At 37.4% G+C, this 26,027-nt stretch overlaps 1 protein-coding gene across 15 annotated transcripts in view; it reads right to left on the bottom strand.

Moving 5' to 3' along the window:
• The window catches only part of PDZD2 (PDZ domain containing 2), a 499,259-nt gene that overhangs the window by 176,223 nt on the left and 297,009 nt on the right, over positions 1–26,027 (bottom strand). Inside the window, exon 1 of one of the 15 annotated variants that reach the window (XM_074279481.1) lies at positions 20,737–20,797. The exons of 13 other annotated variants lie outside the window; for them this stretch is intronic. The gene's annotated coding sequence lies outside the window, so the exon portion shown is untranslated. Of the gene's footprint in view, positions 1–20,612; positions 20,798–26,027 lie in introns of those variants that run through there. One more of the 15 variants, XM_074279479.1, reaches the window with a different exon arrangement.

Below are 26,027 nucleotides of genomic sequence, written 5' to 3' on the forward strand. Positions count from 1 at the left end.
ACTACCAAGGTAACTTTAGATAGGTCTAGAAAAGTTCATCTGTAATGTAACTGAAAATACCCCTCCACCCCCCATCCCCCCACACCTTTGAGAAGACTTTTTTTGGTCCATGAACACAATAGTCTTAACAAATCTTATGGATCCTCTCAGAATATTGTTTTTAAATGTATAAAATAAAACCCATCAGATTGCAATTGAAACCAATTATACTGAAATGTAGTTAACAAAATATTTTTTAAAAATGAATTCACCCACACTGGGTAAAGAACTCCTACAGGCTAGAGAAAGGGCCCTTCCATATGTGCAACAGAGCACATCTCCCTTTCCTTTCCTATTTACAAGGAATGCCCCAGAGGCTGTGTTCTGATAAAGAAAAGGATTGTCTTACAGATGAAAGATAAGCCTATCCAGGGCACTGTCCCCTAACCCCGCTAAACTGCATAGTAGTAGTCCAAGGTTATTTGCATAGGTATATGCAAATTTTGCAAAAATAAAAAAAAAAAAAATTAGCTCTCTGTAATGCTCTTTGCCTCCTCCAATTTACTCCTTCTCACCTGCTCTGCAGCTTAGTAGTCTTTTCAACCAAATCCTGGCCAAGTTCTGCATAACATAACATATAGTACAATGAGAATCAGCCAGTCATTGAGCACCTAAGTGCCAGGCACTGTGCTTAAGTGCTCTGACTAGTATTATCCCATTTGAGCTTCATAACTAGCCTGAAAGATAAGGACTATTATTGATCCCTGTTTTTGTAATTCAGGAAATTGTGATAGGCAGAGATTAAGTAACTTTTCCAGAGTCACACAGCTAGTAAGCATCTGAGGTAGGAAATTTAACTCAGGTCTTTAGAAGTCTAGATCCAGTACTCTATACATTGTAGCACTTGGTGAGGAAGAGGGAACACATTCTGGGTACTGCAGTGATAATAGCACTTACCTCACAAGTTTATTGTGAAGATCAGCTGAGAAAATGCATGTGGTATATTCTGGAAACCTTCAATTGTGAGCTTTTTTTTTTTTTTTTAAACTACAAAGGTGACAGAATGTGAAGAGCAGTAAAATTCAGTCCAAGTCAAGTGAAGAACTGAGAAAAGAGATGAACAAAAATCCCTAGAAGAAGCTACCTGCTGGTTTACAAATGTAGTATTCCAAACCACAAAAGCTAATATAGTTCCAATCCCAAAGAGATTCTAAGAATGAACACTAAAAAGGAAATCTAATCTTATCATGAGTGGGTTATTTCCTTGTTTTCTGTCAACAAGACAATAATACTTGTAGACACTCCTGATGAATTATTTCATCATGTCTTCCCACAAACCACAAACTATTTTACACTTTACAATTGCCATTTAAATGATATTTACGGCTAAGAAAGAGATATTTAGATTTTTAAAAATTAATTAACAAACATTTATTTTCTCTATCTCCCATTTGCCCACAATTTAAAAAAGAGAAAATCAAAGCTCTTTTAATAAAATGCATAATAAAACAAATGACATGTCTACATTGGCTGTGTCCAAAATTGTCTTATTCTGTATCTTGAGTCACCTCTCTGTGAGGAGGTAGATAAAAGGCCTCATTATGAATCCTCTGAAGTGATGTCTGGTCATTTCATTGTTCAGAGTTGTTAAGTATTTCAAAGTTATTGTCTTTACAATGTTTGTTAACTGTATAAATTATTCTCCTGGTCCTTAAGTGAGTAATGAATAGCACTAGAATGAAAACTGACGTTTTAAAAAATATTTTATTTTTTCCAATTACATGTAAAAACAATGTTTTAACATTTGTTTCTAAAATTTTTGAATTCTAACTCACTTCCACTCTCCCCTTTCCTCTCTGAGAAAGTAAGCAAATCAATATAAACTATATGTGTGCAATCATATAAAACATATTTCCATATTATCCATGTTGTAAAAGAAAACACAAAGCAAACCCTGCCCTCACAAACTAAGAAAAATAAAGAAAAAAATTAAAAATTATGCTTCAATTTTTCATATTTTTTGTTTGCTTGCTTGCTTTTTTCTTTCTTGTGGTTATTCCCCTTTTGTTCTGATTTTTCTTACACAACATGACAAACATGGAATTACACAATTTTTAACCTATATCAGATTATCTGCTGTTTGGGGGAGGGAATAAGGAAGAAAGGGAGAAAAATTTGGAACACAAAGTCTTACAAAAATGAATGTTGAAAACTATCTCTACATATATTTGAAAAAAAAAATAAAAGAATATTGAAAATTCTAAAATATGCTTTAAACTCCATCATTTTTTTTTTTTTTCTGGAGATAGCATTTTTCAGCCTAAGATGTTCAGAATTGTTTTGGTTCTTTGTATCGCTGAAAATAGTTTAGTCACTCATGGTTGATTCTTATACAAAACTGTTCTCACTGTGTATAATGTTTTGATTCCACTCACTCCATTTTGCAACAGTTCATGTAAGTCTTTCCAGGTTTTTCTGAAACCTTCCTGCTCATCATTTCTTTTAGAGCATTAGAATTCCATCACAATCACAAACCACAGCTTGTTCAGCCATTCTCTAGCTGATGGGCAACTCCTCAATTTCTAATTTTTTGCCACCAAATTCTTTGCTATGAATAGAAACAGGTCTTTCCCCTTTTTCTTTCATCTCAATGGGATACAGACCAAATAAGAGGTATTGCTGGGTCAAAACTTAAGCTCTTTGGGTAAAGTTCCAAATTGCTCTCCGGAAGGTTTGGATCAGTTCACAAGTCCAATAGTGTATTTGTGTCCCAGTTCTCCCAAATCCCCTCAACATTTATAATTTCCCTTTTCTGTCACATTAGCCAATCTGATAGATATAAGATGAGATAATTTGCATTTCTCTAATCAATAGTGACATAAAGCATTTTTCATATGACAAAACTGACTTCACAAAGAGATTCTGACTTGTGATATTAGCAGAAAGAAGCCAATAGCTTCAATATTACCATTATTTTCCACTACTACTAAGAGTATTTGTGTTTATCCACTTCCCCTACAACTTCTCTATCTCCCTAAGGATAAACACACACACACACACACACACACACACACACACACACACACAGCACAGTCACATTCATCTATTAGCCTGCCTTCCTCTTTGACTAATAAAAACCTGAATTCATAACTCTTAACTATTTATACAATTCATTTTACAATCAATTATTGCCTATAATATTTCTTGTCTTACCAAATACTCATATTGAACTTTTCATCTTGTCTCAATTATTCTGAAAGCTATGTGGGGGCAGGATTTATTTTAACATCCCCCACTGAGCCTAGCACTATGTCTTACACTCATAACAGGTAGTCAAGAAATATTGGATAGCCAAGGAGAGGGTGCCCTTATACTGAAGCTAGCAGCATTCTATGATGATCTTTCCCCCCTTGAAGAAGGACAACCAAGTAACCTTTACTCATGGCAAAACAATTTTTTGGTTGGATTGACCACAAGAAAATCAAAGACAACTGGAGAATAGGGGAAGGAGGCTAAAACTTTTAACTTTTTCAATTTTGCTATAAAGAATTTACCAGTCACAAAACAACTCTTAAACTGCTTTTATCCAGCAGCAGGAGTTGGCCAGGGAGAGTTTTTACAATTGAGAAGACAAAGAAATATCCTATCATCTTCAAATGTACCAACTCACTAATAGGGAACAATTACTTGTCCCTGAATGCAGTTGGAAATTAGATGGAGAGGTCTGAATAGCTACAAGTCTTCTGCCATTTTCTAAATGAGAAAAGTGAGACCCAAGAAATAACTTGCCCAAATTCACAGAGATAGTAAGGGTCACAAGTAGGATTGGCTCATATGGGGTCCAGAGAATCATCCAATGCCCTAAAGGATATTCTCCAGTTCTTTTACTCAGAGGTATCACACCATGGAGTGGTACCAAGTCTGGAAGACTTACAATGGCCAGAGCAGTGGATCAAAAAGTTAGGGGAGACTTTGATTAGAAACCTACCTCAGCCACATACTAAGCTTAGTGACTCTGAGAAAAACACTTGGGTCCCAGTTTCTCATCTGGGCAAGGATTGGTTAAGATAACCTTTAAGATATTTTCTAGTTCTTAATTCACAATCCCATAAAGTAAGCTCCCACGAGGAGGAGAATTGTATTAATTGTTTACAGGAACAATGATTCTTTGTGGTTATTCATCAGTAGTCTCTCTTTTATGTGACTCTCCTTTTCAAGTGACTCATATTCTCCATAACATTTTTAGATCATCTCTTGTAAAGAAAGTCACCCTAAAAATATGATGCTGACTCCTTATGCCTACCACATATCTTTCCATTGCCTTTGAGCTACCTAAAATTTTAAGTTCTTCACAGATTGTGGGGTTTGATGATTTGATGTCATATGATATCACCAGAGAAGAATAGATTGAAAAGATGAGCTTTATCAACAGTTTAAGATCACTTAAAGTATTGAATAATTTCCCACATGTGAGCCAGGACTTTGGAATTATTTAATATTATTATTGCTTTGAATTTTTGAATTGATTGTTTATAGAAGTAGAAAAAGTGGGCATATAGATTGGTTGTTATTAATGTCCTCTTGATGTCAATGTCAAATGTAAACAGGTTATAATATTTTACTAATGATGATTTATGAATAAGAAGTAGCATAAAAATTATCATAAGCATAAATAACTGGCAAAGAAAGTGAGCCAGTAGTAGAGGATTTATAGGATGCATAGTTTGAAAGAATGAAGATTTCCACTGATAAGGATAGGGAGATTACACACAATATTGAGATCACAGAAATTGAAGTTTTATTATTACTAATATCACTTCCATTTGTGTGTAGATAGCTTGTACTTTAAAAAATGCTCTCTCATGATTTATATCTTTTAATACTTGTGTAGCCTGTGGTTCAGGATAGTAATCTGAGTTTACACTAATAGGATTTAATTGTAGGATCACAGTTCCCAAATCTCTGACTATTTGGCTCAGCCTACACCTTCACTCCCAAACTCTAAATATACTTTGTGAGTAGGTCTCTACAGTTGTGTATAAAAGAGTCTCACCTTCAATATAAACATTCAAGATAACAAATATAATGAGTACAGAACTGCCTTTATTTCACTCCATAGATAATACAGAAAGTAAAAAAAGATAATAGGAATCCATAAATAAATGCAGAAAACATAGACATGGATTCAAAATAGTACATAATGGTCAAGATCTGTAGTCTTCTAGTGAGTGTTTTTAGCACTAGTTATTTAGAATTAAGAACATCTTATAAAATGAACCTCCTTGAAAGGAAAGGATTTTGAGGCTGCTAGAGTACACATTCCAGTATATATATATTTCATCTCACAGAGACTTATATACATATTTAACCTTATAATACAAAAATATATGGTCTGGACTCTCCCTAAAGAGGAAACACACTTGAGGCTGCTGGATGAGCAATTCTCTTTCCCATCAGATTTACATTTCATGTAAATAACCTGCTAGGCTTGATCCCAAAAAATAAATGAGGAAATTAACTCCCCTCCATTCTTTGCAGAGATGGGAAGATGACTATGGGCATAGAGTATAACACTCAGTTGATGTATTGGTTAATTTTGCTGGATGCTTTTTGCTTTTCCTTCCTCTTTCTCACCTCCATTATGGAATATTATTGGAAATGAAGTGAGATAAATAATAAAACATAGCATTTTAAACCAAATATTTTAATAAAAAAAAGATCTTTGAGACAAGTACTTGCATTTGTTGTTTTGATGTGGAGAGTAGGGTAGGAAAAGAAGAACAAGCTTTGACCCAAAGGATATTCAAATTTCAGTTACCGAGGTAGATTTCGGGATAGATACAATCTTATTATATTCCTTCACATCTCTTAGACTGCCTATGTACAAGTCAAAACGTGGACCTAATATAAGTGCATAAGCCAAATTCTGAGAACATTCAGTTTTTGAGAAAGGCTAAAATGCCTTCTCTTTAGAGAAGTAGCCTTTGGACAAAAAGGAACACTGAAGTCACATATCAGGATCCAGTCTTGCTTTTAGAGGAAGTCACAACCTCTTGGACCCTCAGTTTACTCATCTGTGAAATGGGACTAGTAAATATGGATCAAATGATATCATGTGTAGAAAACTCTCTAAAGCACTAAAAATGTCAGTTGTTATAACTGGAGCATAAGCAATTTTTCAGAATAATTTCTCTTGCCAAGACAAAGTATTATTTTCCATGTCATTTATAGATTTCTAAACAAGATCTATTCTCAAGAAAAGCCAGAATTAATTTGTCTCTGATGATCAAAATTGTACAGCCCAAGTTGTTTATATTTCTCTTTAGGAAATTATTCTTCTACCACAAACTAACCAAAACTCACTGAAAGTAGAATGAAGCTGCCCGTACATGGAAAAGTTGAATTTCAAATTTTTTGAGGGAGGTGGGAGGGGAAAAAGCGCTATTAATTGGACACTTGAATTGAATGATTTTTAAAGCTGCCACCAAAGCAATTGATCCTTCCTCTAAGAAAAAAAGAAATCATTGATGTACAATCAGACCACAGGTTCTCAGCTTAAGAAATGCAACCAAGTGATTATTGATTAAAAACTGCTCATTCCAAACGTGAAATTATACAATAGAAAAAATTATCTTCAGGAAAAGTTAAAAAAAAATAGATGTCCACGGTCAATCTCAGCTGTGAATATATTTGAGACTATTAAAATTCCAAGAGGTCCCAGAAGCTAAAATCAAATAACTGAAAAACCAATGCTGGTCCCAGAAAACCTCAATAATGAACTATACATTCCTCCTCACAACAGAGAAGTGGGAGGCTGCTAGTGAATAGTGTTGCAAATGTCATCAGATTCAATCACTGTATCAAGTACTTTCGTTGAATAGTTTTTCTTTGTTACAAAGGATGGTGTAATATGGTAGATGGGAGGAGCATCTTTGCGAAGGTCTGGTCTAGCTCTTCTTGTCAGGATAAGCAAATGTCCTTGCCCCACGTGTGGACGCCAATTGTAGCGAGCTATCGTCTCCAGAAGCTGCTGGATCGCTCTCTGGGAAGAGATCTGCTGTGTCTACTCAAATCTCTCAGACAGATTCTTCTTCCTGTAGTGAACCGTTGTCTTCAGGCAGTTGCTGTTAACTCTTGTCCTTAGAAGTGACTTCCCTTCCTGCAGAGAGCCCCGTCAAGCCTGATGCAATTCAGAGTCTTCTTCTCTTCCTGGAGTGCTGTCCTCTTTATCCTCCCAGAGAATGGGCGTGGGATAATGCAAGGGCTTCTGGGAAGAACCACTTCAGCCAATGGGCTTGCTCCTTCTATCAAGTCAACCTGAGTTCTCACCTTGTAATTGTCCAGAAAACCTGAATTCTCACCTTGTCACTGTCCAGACAACCTCAGTTCTCACTTAGTAATCCTAACATCTCCCCCTTTCTTTTGATTTAGAACATAGGACAGTCATGACCTTGAAACATAAATCCATCAATATGGGAGGTATTACAGATAATTACATAAATTACATAAGCACATAGTAACATAGTAACATAACACATGCTAGAAGTATATAACATAATCATAATCAAATAATCATAAATTGAAAATTTATAAATGTCCATAAGTCCATTGTCCATTAGTCTCATCTTGTGTGAGGAAGTCCAATGATTCCTGCTGGTTTTTAAAGTTCTTTAACAGTCTTCTTATTATCCATGCTCTTTCAGTGTCAGATGTTTCTTAGATCTTCTCCTTTATTTTGAGGTTTTTCTCTTTTTCTGTCTCTCTCTGGTGGACAAGGCGAATATGACTCGTTGGCACCCATCTGATTCCTTTTCCTGCTGAAGAAATACAAGCAAACCCTCTCTCCCAGGCAGTTAACCTATCTAATTACCTTCTATTTACCACTTTCTAAATATCTTCTCATCATTTGGCAATTACATTGGAATTGTTTGCACTGGACACAGCCCTGTTGGTTTAAAAGGCCTGTATTCTCCCCAAGTGTAATCCATTTTTGCAATCTGATTGCCTTTTGGCTCACTTATCAGGTAATCCCTTTCTACCATGTGATTACTTTTCTGCTGGTTGATCAAATCAGAGTCCTGACCTTCTAAAGGCTCTTTAGGTGTAACATCAGCTGCCATCATGCCCCAAGTCTTTTTTGCCTGGGGCCCTGGATCTGGGCCCCTCATCCTATTTCCCTGAATTAGTTTACACTCTGATGCCCAATGGAGTCCTCTGTTGCATTTTGGACATGGGGTTTTAGGTCTTCTCTCACCCTGTCTTCTCACTGTATCTCCATACCTACACTGAGCTCTTAGATGTCCAATTTTTCCACATTGAAAACATCGCCGAGTTTCTCTAGAAGGCCCTTGCCAGGAGGGACCCTGTCTTTCCACATTCATCATTGTCCGGGTGTAAAAAGCATTTGTTCCCACTGTAGCACAGCGTCTTATGATCTCCTCTAAAGGAGCATCTTTGTCTAATCCCCATATAATTCTTTTGCAAATCTCATTGGCATTTTCCTTAGCCAGATGTCTGGTCATTATTTCTGTAGCTGAATTTTCTCCAATAGTTCTTTTGACAGCAGTTTGCAAACGTCCCACAAAATCTGTAAAAGGTTCATTGGGACCTTGCTGTATTTTAGTGAAAGCCTCTCCACGATCTTTCTGTCCAGGAAGGACACCCCAAGCTTTTATTGCAGCCTTAGCAATTTGTTCATATATTGTCATGGTATAATTAATCTGTTCCGAATTCTCTACATATCGACCTTCACCAGCCAAGTGCTCAAAAGTGAATTGTGTGTTAACTCCTATTTCCAAATTGCATCTGACTTGAATTTTACATAATTCATGAAATTCCGCAAGCCATAATAAATTTTCTCCAGGTTCCAGACATGTCCTTGCTATGGATTTCCAATCATTCGGGGTTAGGACTTCATAAGACAAACCATCTAGTAACATTTTGACATAAGCTGATGTAGCCCCATAAAGGGTACAACCTTTTTTCAAATCCTTAATTTTATTCAAATCTAAAGGTGCATATCTTCTCCTTTTTTTACCTACAGAGTCAGTATTTTCAATCACAGGATATGCATGTATAAAATCACTTATATCCTGTCCTTCTCTCTTAGCTTTAACCAATGCTTTTTCTAATCTTGTCATAGGCTTAGGCTTCTTCACAGGCAATTCTGTTTGTGTTTCTGCCTCTTCCCCTCTTTCTTCCTCCATCTCTGAAGGTGGGGTTGATGTGGGCCTGTCAATAATCTGTTCTCTAGGCAGGGTTGAAGCTTCTTCAAGAGAATCATACCATAATTCCTCATTTAAATCCTCTTGGTCTAGGGAAAGATCTTGATCTTTCCTTTTTTCCTCACACTTCCTCCTCTGTTCATTTTTAGAACTTTTCCTTCTCCTACAACTTGCTTGATAGTTTAAGGCTAATTGAACTATGTTGTAGATATAAAATACTTCTACAGAAATTGAACGAGGCCCATTTTTTGCTTGAAATTCTTTCATTTCATATCCCACTAGCTTCCATTTATCTACATCTATCTTTTCTTCCTCTAAGAACCAAGGGGATGTACGTCTTAATGCAGCCAAGAGTTACACATCTTTTTTTCTGAAAATCACTGTGACACAAACAAAGACATGAGGCATCAATAAAACTATTTTTGAAAAAAATGAGAAGGTGCTAAACCAAGAATGCACATATACGAGGGTCATGGAGTTGTTAAGGGACAGATTGTTCTTTGCCACAAAATCAGTTGAAGGAAAAGGAAGCTTGTCCCCCCCAGAAAGTATGGTCGCTTGCTACAATGGGAGGAATATTATTTAGGGGGAAGGCAGATACCAGCAAAGGAAGCCATGGTGACACAACTTGGAAATGGTGGTTCTAGTTAAGAAAAGAACTAGGAATAAATTTAAATAACTATCTATCTAAAAGAAAGGATGGTCCATTCCTACAAATGTCAACACTCTGGGGCAAAGTTCCATGTTCCTCAAGTTAATTTCAGCTCTGATCAGTCACAAAGAAAAGGAGAGAAAAGACTCAGAAAAACTTGTCCCCAAGATTAAAGATTTCTTGCCATTCTAAGTTTTCTGATTCATTCTAGTGGTTGGAATAACAACACTCAAGCTTGAGTTCCACTCCTCATTCTATGATCTGCCAATAATAGGACAGGAATCTGCACCCTATCAGCTCAACTGATTCAACTAGCACAGTGTCCGGTATATAATAGCACTTAGTAAAAGTTTGCTGACTTGACCTGAAACTGCTTTGATTGACATCAAAACGAATAGCCAATGACCCCCCCCAAAAAGGGAAAGTATATCCATGCGAGGAAGCACTTAGTCCAAGAAATGAAATGTTACAGCTCTGCTCTAGAACTCACGACTGTGGCTCAATAGTACAGTCAGAAAGTACAATCCATTTACCATAGTGAGTAATCCCAATGGAGATTTCCGTAGATATCCAAAACCAATGTCACGTCCCTAGGACACACAAAAGTAGGAATAAATTTATTTCCAGATACCATGACTTCAAAAAGTCTCACATAGTCTTCCAGGGTTCCCTGTTCTGATCTCAGTATGGTCAGATTTTGCTGGACCTTTGGATGACAGAGCTCCAAGTTCATTTACTTGTATCTACAGAACCAGTGTCTGAGCCAGTCTTGTAAATAACTGCTAGGCATTAACCAGCCAACATACTTTTTCAAATTCAGTTCTTCATGTCTTCCCCTACAAGCACAACACCCAAACTAATTCATGAAGAGTATTATTTCAGGGTAAAGAAATAGTACAAAGGCAAACAACAGAATCAAAGAAGAAAAGTAAATGGAACAGAAGATATATAAACTACATAATAAACTAAAATTGTAAGCTATAAAATGTATCATCTAAGGATAGAAGATTTTGAGCTAGAAAGAACCATAGCAATCATCAATACCAATCCCTTAATTTTTCAGATGAAGAAACCAAAGGCCAGAGAGTGACCTAACTTTTCCAGTCATAAGCTAGAAGGGGTTGAAAGCACAATTGAAAGCCAGATTTTCCTGATTTCTGGTTCAGCTCTCTAACCATCATTATCATGCTGCCTCTCAGTCCCAAGATGACTGAACATCTGCCAGAGTAAAATACCAAATGTTCCAAAAACCTTAAAATTTAAATCCTATGATTCCAGAAAAGCCTGGAGAGACTTACATGAACTGATTCTGAGTGAAATGAGCAGAACCAGGAGATCGTTGTACACAGAAACAAGATTATGCAATGATTGATTCTGATGGACATGGCTCTTTTCAACAATGAGATGATTCAGACCAGTTTCAAAGGTCTTATGATGAAGAGAGTCATCTACACCCAGAGAGAGGATTGTGGGAACCGAGTATGGATCACAACATAACATTTTCTGTCTTTTTGTTGTTGCTTGCTTGCATTTTATTTTCTCTATCATTTTTTTCCTTTTTGATTTTTCTTATGCAGCAAGATAATTGGATAAATATATATGCATATATTGGATTTAACATATCCTTTTTTTTTTTTTTTTTTTTTTTTTTTAGGCTGGAGTTAAGTGACTTGCCCAGGGTCACACAGCTAGGAAGTGTTAAGTGTCTTGAGACCAGGTTTGAACTCAGGTCCTCCTGACTTCAGAACTAGTGCTCTATCCACTGTGCCACCTAGCTGCTCCTTAACATTTCTTTTTATCATGTTTAACATATATTGGATTACTTGCCATCTAGGGGAGAGGGGAAGGGGAAGGAAGGGAAAATTGGAGCACGAGTTTTTGCAAAAGTTAATGTTGAAAAATTATTGACGCATATGTTTTTAAAATAAAAACTTTAATAATAAAAAAAAAATTTAAATCCTAAAACCACACTAGACTAAATACAAAGTCCCTGTTCATTCTCATTGCTACTTAGTATGGAGGGAGAGTATCTATTTGCAAGGTTGGCTAAATGATCCTCAACTTGCATTTCTGAGAAACCCAGAGATTGCTTCTGAAGTAAAAGCATACTCAGAAGGCCAGAGTGTATCTATCAGCCTTTCTGGAGTGTGAGAATGGCAATAAACTCAGCAGAGTAAAATGCTTCTGGACCCCAGGGGCTGATCAGGCCCCATCCACTCACATATCAGCTCCCACACTTAGTTACCCCAATAAATAAGCTCATTTCACAGTATTTAATTAGGGATTCAAGAAGATGAAAAACAAACAGGAGGATTTCCATCACCTCAGAGCCTAGGAAGATCAAGTGCCAGAGAAATCATCATGCACCAAGATTAAACCAGCTTACATTCTTCAGCCCTAAGTCCAACAAGTGCAGGCCTGTCCCCAGGGGTTTTTCCGAGGACTTAGTCTTAGAACCTAAAGCCATGATTTTCCTTCCCCACTCCTACCCCCAAACACCTCCATTCTGGAGCCTTCCCTCCAAAAAAAAAAAAAAAAAGAAGAAGAAGAAGAAGAAGTAACTTTCTGCCTTCCCCTCCAGGCCTTCTTTACTTGGGCTGCCAAAAACCTTCTTACACCTATTACAGTGAAATCCCTGTATTGTTTTCAAAAAGCAATTGGCTCATTGTCAACACTGAATCCCTTTCCCTCCCAAACAATTGTTAGAGGTCTAAAGGAATGAACTGGCTGGCTGGTTCTTTGTGGGATCAATACCAACGTGGAATATGTTGAGTTACAGTACAAGACCAGCCATCTTGGCAACCAAACCCCTACTTCCAAAGGGTATCTTAGCAAAGAGAAGATCATGTCCCCAAAAGAGGAAAAGAGGTCAGATTTACTACAGCCTAGAGGTAGCCTATTAGACTGAAGCCTTGGTGAGAAATTGCGTGAGCCACATCACGGAGCCATTCATCTGAGAGCATCTGAACTTTCCACCTGTCTGCACAAATATGCTCCCCTGATGCCTTGGAGTAAAGCCCCTTATGCCTAAATGGGCTCAGATTTGGGGAAATCATCTCTTCTTTATTAGCTGATCACTCCTCCATGTTAAGATTCACCAGAAGGGTTTAAAATTAAGGGTGCAAATCTTGAAAGAAAAAAAATCATTCATTTAGTTAAAAACATTGAAGCAAATTTTAAAGATGAGCACTCATTGGGTTTGGAGGCCATCAGCTTTCAGGGCTCATCTCTGCCACTTGTATGACTGGGTAAATTACCTGACCTCCTGGTATTTGCGCATCATCTCTAAAATGAGAGGTTTGGCCTAATTGGTCTTTGAGGTCCCTTCCAGATTTAAATCTACAGTCCTATAATGCCACGAAATAGCTATTGCATACAGAGCATTGTAGCTGAAAAGAGAGAAGTTCAGATAAGAGATAAAAAGAATTTTTTGCTCTCATGGGATCTGTAATCCAGTAAGTATTGGTCACAAAAACATAACTATAATACATATTACATAGAGGAGTAGAGGAAGAATTTCCTGAGAAGTGACAGCATCATTTCAGATAGATAATTATCTTTAAAATACGGAAAACATGATATGGTAAGTACATTAGTGTGAAACAAGAGTGATGTTAAATCTTGGGCAACAAGTTAATGGGGAAAGGGAGGGGAGTGAAGGCTCCCTGGAGGAGGTAACTTGGATTGAGTTTTATTTAATAGTAGTTTTCCCAATTACATATAGTTTTTAACATTTATTTTTGTAAGATTTTGAATTCCAAATTTTTCTGCCTTCCTCTATTACCTGTCCCCTCCCCAAGGCAGCAACGTGATACAGGTTATACCTGTTCAATCATTTTAAACATACTTCCATATTAGTCATATTATAAAAGAAAAATCAGAATGAAAGAGATAAAAACCACAAGAAAAGACAAAAAAAGTGAAAATAGTATGCTTCGATCCACTTTCAATCTCCAGAGTTCTTTCTTTGGTTTTGGATGACATTTTCTCTCACAAATCTACTGGAATTTTCTTGGATCATTTATTGCTAAGAAGAGCTAAAGTCTATCATAGTTGATCATCACACAATGTTGATTTTACTATGTACAATGTTCTCCTGGTTCTGCTCACGTCAGAGAGCATCAGTTCATGTAAGTGCAGATATAGCTGAAATATGCTTGTTCATCATTTCTTACAGCACAATAGTATTCCATTACAGCCATATACCACAACTTGTTCAGCCATTTCCCAATTAATGAGCATCACATCAACTTTCAATTTTTTGCCACTACAAAAAAACTTCCTATAAATATTTTTGCACATGTGAGTTTTTTTCCATGGCTTGAGCTTTAAAGAAGGCAAGATTGTTCAGTAGGCAGAGGGAAGCAATGGAAGTCATTCCAGAGAGAGGAAGCTGTATGAGAAAAGGCATGAAGGTGGGAAAATTCAGGGTATGTTCATGAGACAAAGTATTTCCTGAACTAAAGTCCCTGGGTTTGAATGTAAATGAGAGTGTGTGGAGGAGAATAATGTAAGATAGAGATGGAAAGCTAAGATGGTGTCCGGAGGAGGAGAGTTTTAAATTTTAAGCATTAGAGTTTTATCTTTACTCAATGGCCAATAGGGAGCCACTGAAAATTTCTGATCAGAGAGGTAATCAGAGCATTATTAGAGCTCTGGGGCCTGAAAGCAGACCTTCAAACTAACACAAGTCAGAAGAAAGGAATTGAGGAAAGTACAAGTCCATTTTTGATTCCACAATGGATTAATATTGGCAAAGTGCTAGGAACTCTAAGTATCTGAAGTCAGGATGAGTGGAGAGAAGGAAAGCTTGTATCACAAGATTATCTTTGCTCTGGTTTCTAAGATCATCAGTTTTCTAGGAAAAATGTGACAAGGCCCATTCACTGCCCGTGGGCTCGCTCATTCTAGCTTCTGATTGCAATCCATGTTTGATAGTCTGAGAGGTCAGTGGATGTAAAATCAGGTGACACACAAAAACAGCTACGTGCTTTTATAATTACTATTTCCCAAAGCCCCAACATGCGATGAGCAGGAAGAACCTGTTTAGCTAATGCATTCCAGCAGCACTTTGGTTGGGGGTGTGGGGCTAGGAAGGAGTAGTCACACACTTGGGCCAGGCTCGCATTTATGCTTGATAGCAATTTCTCTAAGTGATAATAGCAACACATTTCTGGCTATTAGCACCTGACTCCCCCGTCAGTAAGTCACATTGTGCCAATTTTCAGCTTTGTTTTCATCTTCTAATTTGAAATAAAGAAAAATAGTTTCTAAATCATTTAAGTCTATCCACTTCTTCAAAAGCTAGTGTAGTTTCTGGAAAATTAATGTGTGTCCTACTTTAAGGAAATCTAAACAGACTTTTGCAAAGAGATAAATTATTAGGGCTATGCTTACAAAAAGATTCACCAAGACAAATCTCTCTCTAAAAACAAAACAAAACTATCTGTAGAGCCTTTAAGAATGATTTAATTTACATATTTTATAGGCATACTTTCCATAAAGTGAGGTATATCTGAACTTAGATGCAAATCATTTGGACTATTTTAAACAAGTATTTATAAGGCTCTATGGGTGTACAGGTGCCAAGTTACACCTGGCTCACATCACCATGGTCATTTGTATCTTGACATCATCATACAAATATATAATTATTCAAGACTGAATTAGGGAAGTCCCCAAAGTTAGACATGTGTCCCAGAAAGGAGACAAGAAAAGACTCAGATATATAAAGTAACTGCCCAACTTCCTCCTCTTCTTCCTCTTTGTCTACCTGGAGGAGATCCCATGACAATAAGGGAAGTGGTGCTATTCTATGAAGACTGAATTTTTATCTCCATGTCTTCATTAACAACTCATGTTTCCGCAGTCCCTCAAGATCTGCAAGCTGGGTTTCTCATAATTCTGAGAGGGAAGCAGGGCAACTATCATGACTATTTTACAGATTAGAAAGCTATCGCTCAAAAGGCTCAATAATTTGCTGAAGGTTACTCAGAAGTAAGCATTGAGATTAAAAATCAGGCCACTTAATGCTAGATGCAGAAACCTTTTCAGTACACCACATCACTCTAGTCTCATAACTAATGAGTAGAAAGGAGAAAGGAGAGAGACAGGGAAATGTGAAAGGAAGGAAAGGAGAACAGAAAAGAGAAGAGGGAGGAGAGGAAGGGATAGAAAGAAAGGAAGAAGAAAGAAAAGGGGGAAATGGAGGAGAGAGGGGAAGAAAGGAAAGAGAGGGAGAGAAAGAAAGGAAAAGAGAAAGAAATGGAAAGAGAGAGAGAAAATTTCTATTCCAAGGAAGACAGAACCATTTAGCTACAGAAGATAATAATCATAAGTGCTTTTTGGCACAGAGAGAAAGAGATTTCTCCCCCTCCTATGTCAGCATCTTAGAAATCCAAAGTTTTCTCTTAGCAGCCACATACCACATTACCACTAGCAAGCTCATAAATCTCATTCAAATGTTATGAATTTTCAGCTGCTAGTCAAGAAGTAAAGTCTCAGGTCCCTGGTTGGTCTCCAGGTGAGTTGCACAAGTTATGCAAACCAGGCTTCTGTCTGTGTTTGCAACTGCACAGCGTACAGGAACAGCAAGTTGCTTAATCTCTAAATTTGGAGCCAATCCTGTTCCTAATATAGGAGAGGGCATCAGCTCCCACGAGGCTCACCTGGCAGATTAAACCTTTGGACATGCCCCTCCCGGCTCTGACAACGTGACTTGTTGAGGAGTATGGCTCATCTCTGCTGAGCTCTCTCCCCAGCTGTGACTCCCATGAGGCCCTCCCCTTATGTTCTCATCCTTTCTCAGTGGTTTCTAACACTATGTCCTACCCTCAACCTCCTTCTGGGATGGACCTCCAGGGTCAACATCCAATTTTGGAACAACAAGAGGACATACAGTCCAAAGAACCTGGAAAGAAACTGATTTCATGCAACTTTTTTTCTTCCTGGCTTTAAGCTGTCATCTCCTTACATAAACCATTCTTGTGTTAAAGCAATTCAGTTAGCAACAAAGTCACTGCAGCTATGGACCACATTTCAGTTTAATATAAAAGCAACTGTGCTTCCACAGTAAAGTTAAGAACACTGAAGTTAAACATGACTGACATTACCGGTTTTGTGTGTGTATATGTGACTCCCCCCCCTCCACTATTCAAAATAGAACAGTGGGAAAGATAATGTGCTTGGGAGATGTGCACAAAAGAAGACATTAGCATGGATGAGTACACCAACTACTATATTTGGAATTTAAATCCTGGCTCATGACTTGAAGATCTTGAGCAAGTCCCTTCACTTTTCAGAGCCCCACATTCCTAATCTATAAACTAAATGAACATATTAAACTAGATAATGTCATTAGGCCTTTTCAACTCTCAACCCAGAGAGTTGAAAGTAAAACAGAAAGCAATATGCAAAATGATTTTTTACATTGTCTTAAATCTGACATTCACTCAAAGTTTTGTTCTTTTTAATGTTTTATGGAAACATCTTGTTTAGACTGGCAAATTCAATACCCTCAATTCATCTAAAGTTGGTCAACATTCAAACAGCAAGCAGGGAAAGGGAAGAGAAGGAAGCATGATTTCACGGAAAGAACACAGAATTTGGAATCAAATGCACTCAAAAAACACATAACTATCACCTTAGGTTCAATTGTTGACTCTGTCACTTAATGCTTGGACAAACTACTTAATCTCATGCCCCAGTTCTTTATCTTAAAAAAAAATTATTGAATTCCCATCATTAAAAAAAAAATAGACATCATCCAATACAAACCATTTAAAGTACTTTTTAGCTCTCTAAATCTACATTGCTATAAGAATTGCAAAAGGGCAAATAGTTTCCAACCAGTTCCTAAAATATTTGCAAATTAGCAGTGTATTGGGACATATTTAGCTGCTGATTGCTACAGATAAGACATGGAAACTTTTTAACATACACATTTATTTGTAATAGCATGGAACTTCTTATGGAATAAGAATGAAATAGGGTGAAGGAGTGAAATAAATCTTTTACAAATTTCTAATTCCATTTTATTCTGTTTGACAGTGGAGTAAGCTCATTTTCTAAGTCTATCTTTGCCAGGTCCAATGGAGAAAATGGTTAGGAGACAAACAGAACAATGACCATGACCAGTTCCTGCAATAGTGTGTCTTCTAGTTTCTAGAGCTATCCTAAATGTCACAGCTTACTACACTTAGAGGGCCATCATTAGCAGTAATAAAGATGGTGATTCAGAGAGTAGCACTGAATGTCAGGCTAGGAGCACCACAATCAGGCACTGGAATGCAGCAATCTAGCCACTTGTTGCAAACAAAAACTGGGCTGGATGGATGACTATAAGAACCACACAAAAGAAGAGCTAGTAGCAGAGAAAAATGAAAAAATATAAGAGCACAGTGAAGGATCTACCTCAAGCGATGCAGCCTAACTTGAGAACATTAAGCAAATCCAGAGGAATGACAAAATGTCAAGAATGTCCAAGCCCTTTGACCCAGAGATTCTACTGCTAAGTGTATAGTTCAGTGAAGTCAAAGGTACATAGAAAGTTCCAATACATATGAAAATATTTATAGTAGCAATTTTTGAAGAGGCAAAAAATAAACTCTGGAATCTAGACAGATCTATTGGAAAATGGCTAACCAAGTTATGATATGGGGATATAATGGAATATAACTGAGCCCTAATCACAAATAAGACTATAGAAAGGATATGGGAAAATTTGCACATATGTTGACAGTAAAATAAATAGAATTAGAAAAACAATAGATAATAATTACAACAATGTAAAAGGAAAGAGAAAATAAAACAACACTAGAGTAAAAATAATCAAATTTGACTTGAAGAAAATGCAACTCCTTTTTCTTTCTTTTTTTTTTTTTGCAGAAATGGGGAACTTTCAGTGTGGAATACTAGAGATAATATTGAATTTAACTGATGTGTTAGTTTTGCTCTTTTTCCTCTTTCTTTTTTTATTATAAGAATAGTTCTTCAGGTAGAAGAATAGGGGGAATGAAGGAAATGTAAAAATAAAACATTATCAATTTGAAAAATAAAAAAAAGTCTAGGGATAGAGAAACTTTGAAATAGGGGTGATCTTGTTGAGCAAAACCACCATCTAATCCTTAAGGCCAGAGTGACAGAGTCATAAAGCAGCCACAAGCCAAGGACAGCTCCCACAGGCCACACCTGCTCATGTGAATAAGAGCTGTGGTCCACAACAAACAGCCAGGGAAATTTGATCCAGTTCTCTAATTATACTTAACATTAAGCCCACTCTGAAAATAAATGATTTTTCCCGGTGACTTGCACCATCACTAATGAATTTCACAAATACCCCAACCCCTCTTCTTGAAAGTTTGCCATTTTCAATCAAAGATTTGAATAGGATCTTTAACATCATTCATTGCAGCCCACTTCCTTTCTCCACTCTCATTCCCCCATTTTACAGATGAAAAAATTAAGGCCAATTTCAATGGTCTTGCAATAAGAGAGCCATCTGCACCCAAAGAGAGGGCTGTGGGAACCGAGTGTGGATCACAACATAGCATTTTCACTTCTTTTGTTGTTGTTTGCTTGCCTTTTGTTTTCCTTCTCATTTTTTTCCCATTTTGATGATTTTTCTTGTTCAGCATAATTGTGAAATATGCATAGAAGAATTGTACATGTTTAACATATATTGGATTACTTGCTGTCTAGGGGAAGGAATGGAAAGAAAGGGAGAGAATGGGTGAATACTAAAAATTATTCATGTATATATTTTAAAAATAAAAAGCTTTAATTAAAAAAAAATTAAGGCCAAAGAGAGATTAAGTGATTTGTTCATGAACACAGAAGGAATAAGTATCAGAAATAGAATTGGAACCCATGTTCCCCGATGTTGGAGGCACTCATCTCTCCCCTGTGCCTCCACTGCCTCCTCCAAGGTAGGGACTACGACAATAGAAATGACCTCAATATTCTTGATTTTACTTCACTTCCTATTGTCGATCCTAAATCTGAACAATGAAAAGAATGTTTTTGAGGAGAAGCACAAAATATCCAAAATCATTGTTGAGTCCTGAAGTAATCTGAGCTTCAGGGCAAACAGTGAAGTCCAACCCTGAGTACTTCTTTGTCCCTTAGGCAGAGCCATCACCCCGATTTCCCAAGCTTCCCCAGCAAAACATCCCTGTAGTCACATCACAGTCATTTCTAATTCTGCTTTAAAGCAGAAAATCCTACACCCCGAATCCCAGTCATTTTCTGACTCTTTCCTAGAGCTAGAACAATCCTCTCCTTTCTTCCAGGGCCTGATTGATACAAAACTAGTTGCACCTGGTTGGCTCCAACATGCAAAAAGGCTAGGAGCTCTCTGCCTGACTCTCCCAGCAGCCAGCTGATCTCCGGCTGAGTTAATCCACAGCCTGACAGTGTCTGTAGTTCATTTAGTATTTGCCAACTTGCTGTAAATCTTAACTCCAGACACTACATACATGTTTAAAAAAAAAAGAAATAGGGAAAAGAAAAACCCACTTATCATTTAGGCTTGTGAATGAATAACTGGCCGGAGATTCCTCCTTATCTATATCTTTGTGAAGGCGTGTGCTGACACAATTCAACTTGAAGCTGTGTTCCATGTGGCTAATGCATTTCCCATATACCCCGTGTACTCTCATACACACACACCTGACAACCCCCTACCTTCTATACTCTATCCTGTGACCACCTCCTCTCCAAGACACACACACAAACACACACACACACACACACCCTACCTGCTGCCTGAGTCTGACAGGTGAGCGTCTTCTTCCCATGAACAACCACTTGAAAAGAACAGGCCCCAAAGTTTATTTTTCTTCTTCCTTTCTCTTCAGCAATTAAAACTCCAAGGTTACTTACTATCAAGAAAAATGTGAACCATGCAAGTGAGCTACTCCGGACTTCCTGTCAGCTATCCATGCTTCCAGTGAACACAAGAAAAGATTCTTCGCCAGTCAGTCAGTCCCTCCCTCCTTCCACCCTCCTCCTTCACCTCCTGTACTCAGGAGCCCCACCCACAGCACTCAGATCATTTTTCATTTATGACTGCTTCTAGCTAAACTGTGTTCAGTAAGAGAATTAGCCAGCTTTGGCTCAACCAGCTTCTTGGAACCACGCTGCTAATAATTGCTCTAATTCACAGGGAGTGGGGGGGGGAAGTATATCCTGGTAGGAGGAACCCATCTTTTCCCCCCCCAGCAAGCATGCTGCAGCGATTCCATCTGCAAAGGACTCCCACCTTTGCAGTCAAGCCAAAAACACCCAGCTGGGACTATCCTCACTTAGACTAACACCATGATTTAAATTACAAAGTGACTCCATAGACCTTATCCAAGTTTCACAGAAATTCTGGGCAAAAGATAACTCAAGTATTCTTCTTCCCATTTTACAGATGGGGAAACAGAGATTCAGGACACATAAGCTGTTTGATAAAAGTATTAGAGTCTTGGAATTGGAAAGAATCTCAGAATCATCTAGTCTAACCTGTGCCCCCTTGAGAATCTTTTCTATACTACTGAAAAGTAACTATCTAGTTTCCAAGTGAAAATCACTACATTCCAAAATAGCCCTCCTCCTTTGGATAGTTCTCACTGGCAACTAAATCTAGTTTGAAGCCATTTGTCCCAACACATACAGGAAGCAAAAATGAGAATAGAGAAGGACGTATTTAATAGATGGAGAGTAATGAAATGAGACCATGCTGGATTATACAATAATCACAACCAGGAACTCATAGAAAGAGTAAAATTACAAACATGAGTTATTTTTTCATGCAATCAATTAGCACAGAAACAAAGAAGAGAATCAATTCTCTCCTTTCTAACAAAAAACTATGAGTTTATAGGATTTAAAGCTGGAAGTAATCTCATTTAAAAAGAAAAAAAAAACCCCACCAAACAATCCTTATTTCTCAGTTGAAGATACTGAGATCTAAAGAGATGAATTAATTTGTTTAGTCATTTCATCTACATCTAGGACACAGACCCAGGATTTCTGATTGCAAATATTTTGGCTTTTCTCCTACAAAGTGTTGCTTCATTAACAAAGGCTTTTATACCCAGAATCCAAACTTTTTAGGCATTCATAGAATGTTAGCAGAAATCTTCTAGTCTAATCTCATTTTAAAGATGAGGAAAGGAAGGCCTCTCTGAAAGTTACCTCTCTAGGTGTCTTCCAGTTCCAACAGTAGTACTCTACTGGCCCACATTGCCTTTTCTTTAGCCCTAAATTTGTAGTTCATACCACAGACCAGAATGGGCAAAAACAAGCAGTTTCTTTCACTAAGGAGTTTCTCTCTCTGCTTAAATGTCAGCAATCACAAAGATAATGCAATTTGACTCTTGAGAACAATCAGTGACCAAGGAATAGTACATTAAAAAAAAGGGGGGGGGGCTTCCCGAAATCAACACAAACATGCACAGACACAAACACACGTCATCCTGCTTCCATTTAATCCTGAATGAAAGTAAAAATAGCATAAGCAGAAATCCAAAGGGGGCTTTTCATGTTCATTCAGGGACATGTGCCTCCAAAACTCATGGTTCTTGTCTAGTGCTTACGTAAGTAGAGCAAAGAGTAGCAAAATCAGAGGGAAGAGTGGTTTACTCAGGATTAACAAATCCCATTATCAACTGTGCCCATTAGGAACAAAAGACCCATGTTCTTCCACATCCTCATTTAGGTCCTGTTTCCACGACGACCAAAGAGGGCTTTTTCAACCAATAGTATTGGGGGGAAATTTTTTTTAAACCACACAAATCTATCCAATTTCCCACAACTATTTGATTTTTTTTTTTTTTTTTTTTTTTTTGCAATATACCTAGATCTTCTCTTTGAATTTCACTGAAACATTCTGATTCCAAAGTATCCCATGGGGTTTTATCCTTTTAAGTTCTCCGTTTATTTGATGGACATACGACAAGATTTTCAATGGACCTTATTTATCAGCACTTGCTGAAGCAAGTTGAATCCTCTTCACCAGAGGGCTTGGAATGTCTCATGAAGAGGAAATTCCACAGATTTTCACACCCGCAAAAAATGCAGAATGAATAGACTGAATAAATTACAAGAGTTGTTTTCTTATTTTAGCCCCGTTTCCACTTGCCCAGGTTAACCTAGTTACCATCCATTTCTCTGTAACCTCAACAGATGTCAGATTCACGTGTATAGGGGAACTACCTTGTTCAAAGAGGAGAGCTCACAGAACTCATTGGAACTACTGCGTAACTATTAAGTAGAAATCTCAAAGAGGGTATGTGTACAAACCACGTGTAAAAACATAGACCAAAAGGCAGCATCTTTCTATTGGAATGAATTTGCCCATTGATTGAGGAGTAAGGAAGTTGGTCAGCTGGAGGAGAAATTGTGATGCATGAATGCCATGTAGTATGATAGAACTTGATTGATACAAGAAAATATAAAGATAAAATTATATTTTCTTGTATCAATCAAGTTATATCATAATTTGTATCACTTCATATAAATCCTCATAAGATTTGCATGAACTTATAAAGTACAAAATGAGAACAGGAAAAGCAATTTAGAGGATGACCACAACACTGTACAGACAACACCATTGAGAGATTTCAGAATTCTGATAAAAACAAGGATTAATCACAAGTTCAGAAGAATGATGCTAAGCATGCTTCCCAATTTTTCAAGAATCACAGCAATTTCATAGATTATCCCTAAAGGAGAACACAAGTAACCTCCTTTTCATATGTTAAACAATTGCAACAGATAAAATATACTAGACTGTAAGCATTATTATTTTTTCTGATGAGTTAAAAGATAAAGAACAAAAATAACATTAAATATTGTTCCTAAACCTAGGATTCAGTTCAATAGATCAACCCACATTTTCCTATACCCCTCTCTGGGTCTAGACATTTATCATCAAGATGCCCCCCCCAAAAAAAATCCTATTCTTCAAACCTAGAACTTGACTTCTGCTAGCATTTTGAGCTTAGTTAAAAAAAAATTCTGCTTAAAATATTTTAAAGGAAGGGGATTGGACAAACTAATGTCTCAATAAAGGGCAGTTTATCTTAAAAATATTCCCTCCAATGTTAAGGTATTTTGTCATGAATTGATTGCATGACTGTGAGAAAATTATTTTGCCTCTCTGCTCCAGTTCCCTCATCAGTTGGGTAATAACAAAGACCTTGCTTCATAGAATCATAAGTTTAGCTCTGGAAACAAACTTAGAGGTCATTTAGTCCCAAACTCGTTTTATAAATGAAGAGATTGAAACTCAGAGAGGTTAAGTTACTTGTTCAAGTGACTTATCTTCCTACATGCAGAATGAATAGACTGAATAAATTATAAGAGTTGTTATTTTCTTTTAGCTCCATTTCCACTTGCCCCGGAAACCTAGTTGCCATCCATTTCTCTGAAACCTCAACAGATGTAGGAGTCACATGTACAGGGGAATCCTACTTTGGAGTTGAGCAAAGCAAAGTTGGAGTTGAGATTTGCTCAACAAAGAGAACTCACGTAACTCAATAAAGCTACTTGTGACTATTAAGCAGAAATCTCAAAGAGGGTATGTGTACAAAAATATGGACCAAAAGCAGCACCTTTCTATTGAAATGAGTTTGCCCATTGATAAGTGGAAGAATTGGGATTTGAACTTTTTTCTCCTGCTTCTATTTCAAGGTCACAGGAGTTTCAAAAGCAGGACTCTCTTCAGAAGCAATGTGCTATATTCAAAGAGCATAGTATTCCAAGAGTGAAAGCCATCTTAGAGATGATCTCACTCAACAGTTTCATTTTATAGATGAAGAAGCTTCAGTTCAAAGAATTTAAATGACTTGCCCAGACCACACAGAAAACAGCAGAGTCAGAACACATCCTTGGGTCCTACCTGTTCAGATCCAGTGTTCTTTCTACTTTACAAGTTTATGCATTTACATAATAGCTCCACTTGTACTTTTCAAGATAAAAGAATTTGCTTTAATAAAAAGAGAATTATATTTGAAGATGACCCAGGTTCCAAATCCACTCTTCTATTTACTGGGTCACTCCTATGGAATGAGTGGACTGAACTAAACAGTTCCTTCCAATTCTAAATCTATCTTTATAGATGTAAAATGTGAGAAAAAAAATAAACTCTCCATAAAAATTCTAGAATGAGAAAGAAATGTGTGCAGTTATTGTCAATGAGAAACAAACAAACAAACAAAAAAACCTCTAGTGATTGATTGTTTTTTGAATCTACTTGATTATTGTAATTAAAAGTCCTGCCTCTATCTTGCCTAGAGCAAGGACAAGTCCTAGAAGGGTTAGAATGAACAACCTGACGTGACTTCCAGCTCAAACTTCCATGATTCTAATATAGTATTCCAATGTGTAACAGGAAGCCAATGATCTGCACATTATGTATTTAAAGGTACTGGGCAAGGTGAGAGGTAGCAAAGGCCACAAACACATTGCCTCATGCCTCTCCTTTATTTCCCAAATTCTAGTCACCAGTAATGATCTGGTGATTCATGCTAAGATTCAGATACAATGATGACTGTTCTGTGAGCAAAGACACAAGAATGGTGAAGATGGTATCCAAAGCATGACAAAGACTTGATGGAGAAACAGGTGAGAATCATAACCCAAAGTAAGAGAGCTTAGACCTGAGAGCACCAGGAGCCCAAGTTTTCTTCCCAGCTTTGCCTCTGACTCATGTTCTTTAACCTAAAGCAAATCAACCATACAGGCAGCTGGTCTCTTTACCTCATATTTTCTAGCCACAAAAGAGAGAGAAGGCTGCTTGCCATGGGATAACATTCATAAAGTTACTTGGGAGCCTCAGGAGAAAAGACTAAAGTTTCGTTCTCCCTCCCTGACCCCCACCACCCACAGTCAGCAAATAGCCAAAAACAACTCACGAAATTTTTGAAAAGCAAACAAGGTGCTCAGTTTGTTCCCAGATTTGATGATGGAAGATGATGATAGGCAAAGACATGGGAAACACCCTTTGGGCTTGTGCAAGCAGGGAGAGCTTAGGACTGCAAATTAGGAGATGGGGCTGCCTTCCAAGTCCTACCATTGACACACAGACACACACGTGATAAACACCCTTTGGAAAGCACAAGCTGAAAAAGTACTTATGGTCTCTTCAAATCCATGACCATGTCACTATTTGTGCAGCATCAGTT

Source organism: Sminthopsis crassicaudata, chromosome 1 (genome assembly GCF_048593235.1).
Source record: "Sminthopsis crassicaudata isolate SCR6 chromosome 1, ASM4859323v1, whole genome shotgun sequence".
NCBI lineage: Eukaryota > Metazoa > Chordata > Mammalia > Dasyuromorphia > Dasyuridae > Sminthopsis > Sminthopsis crassicaudata.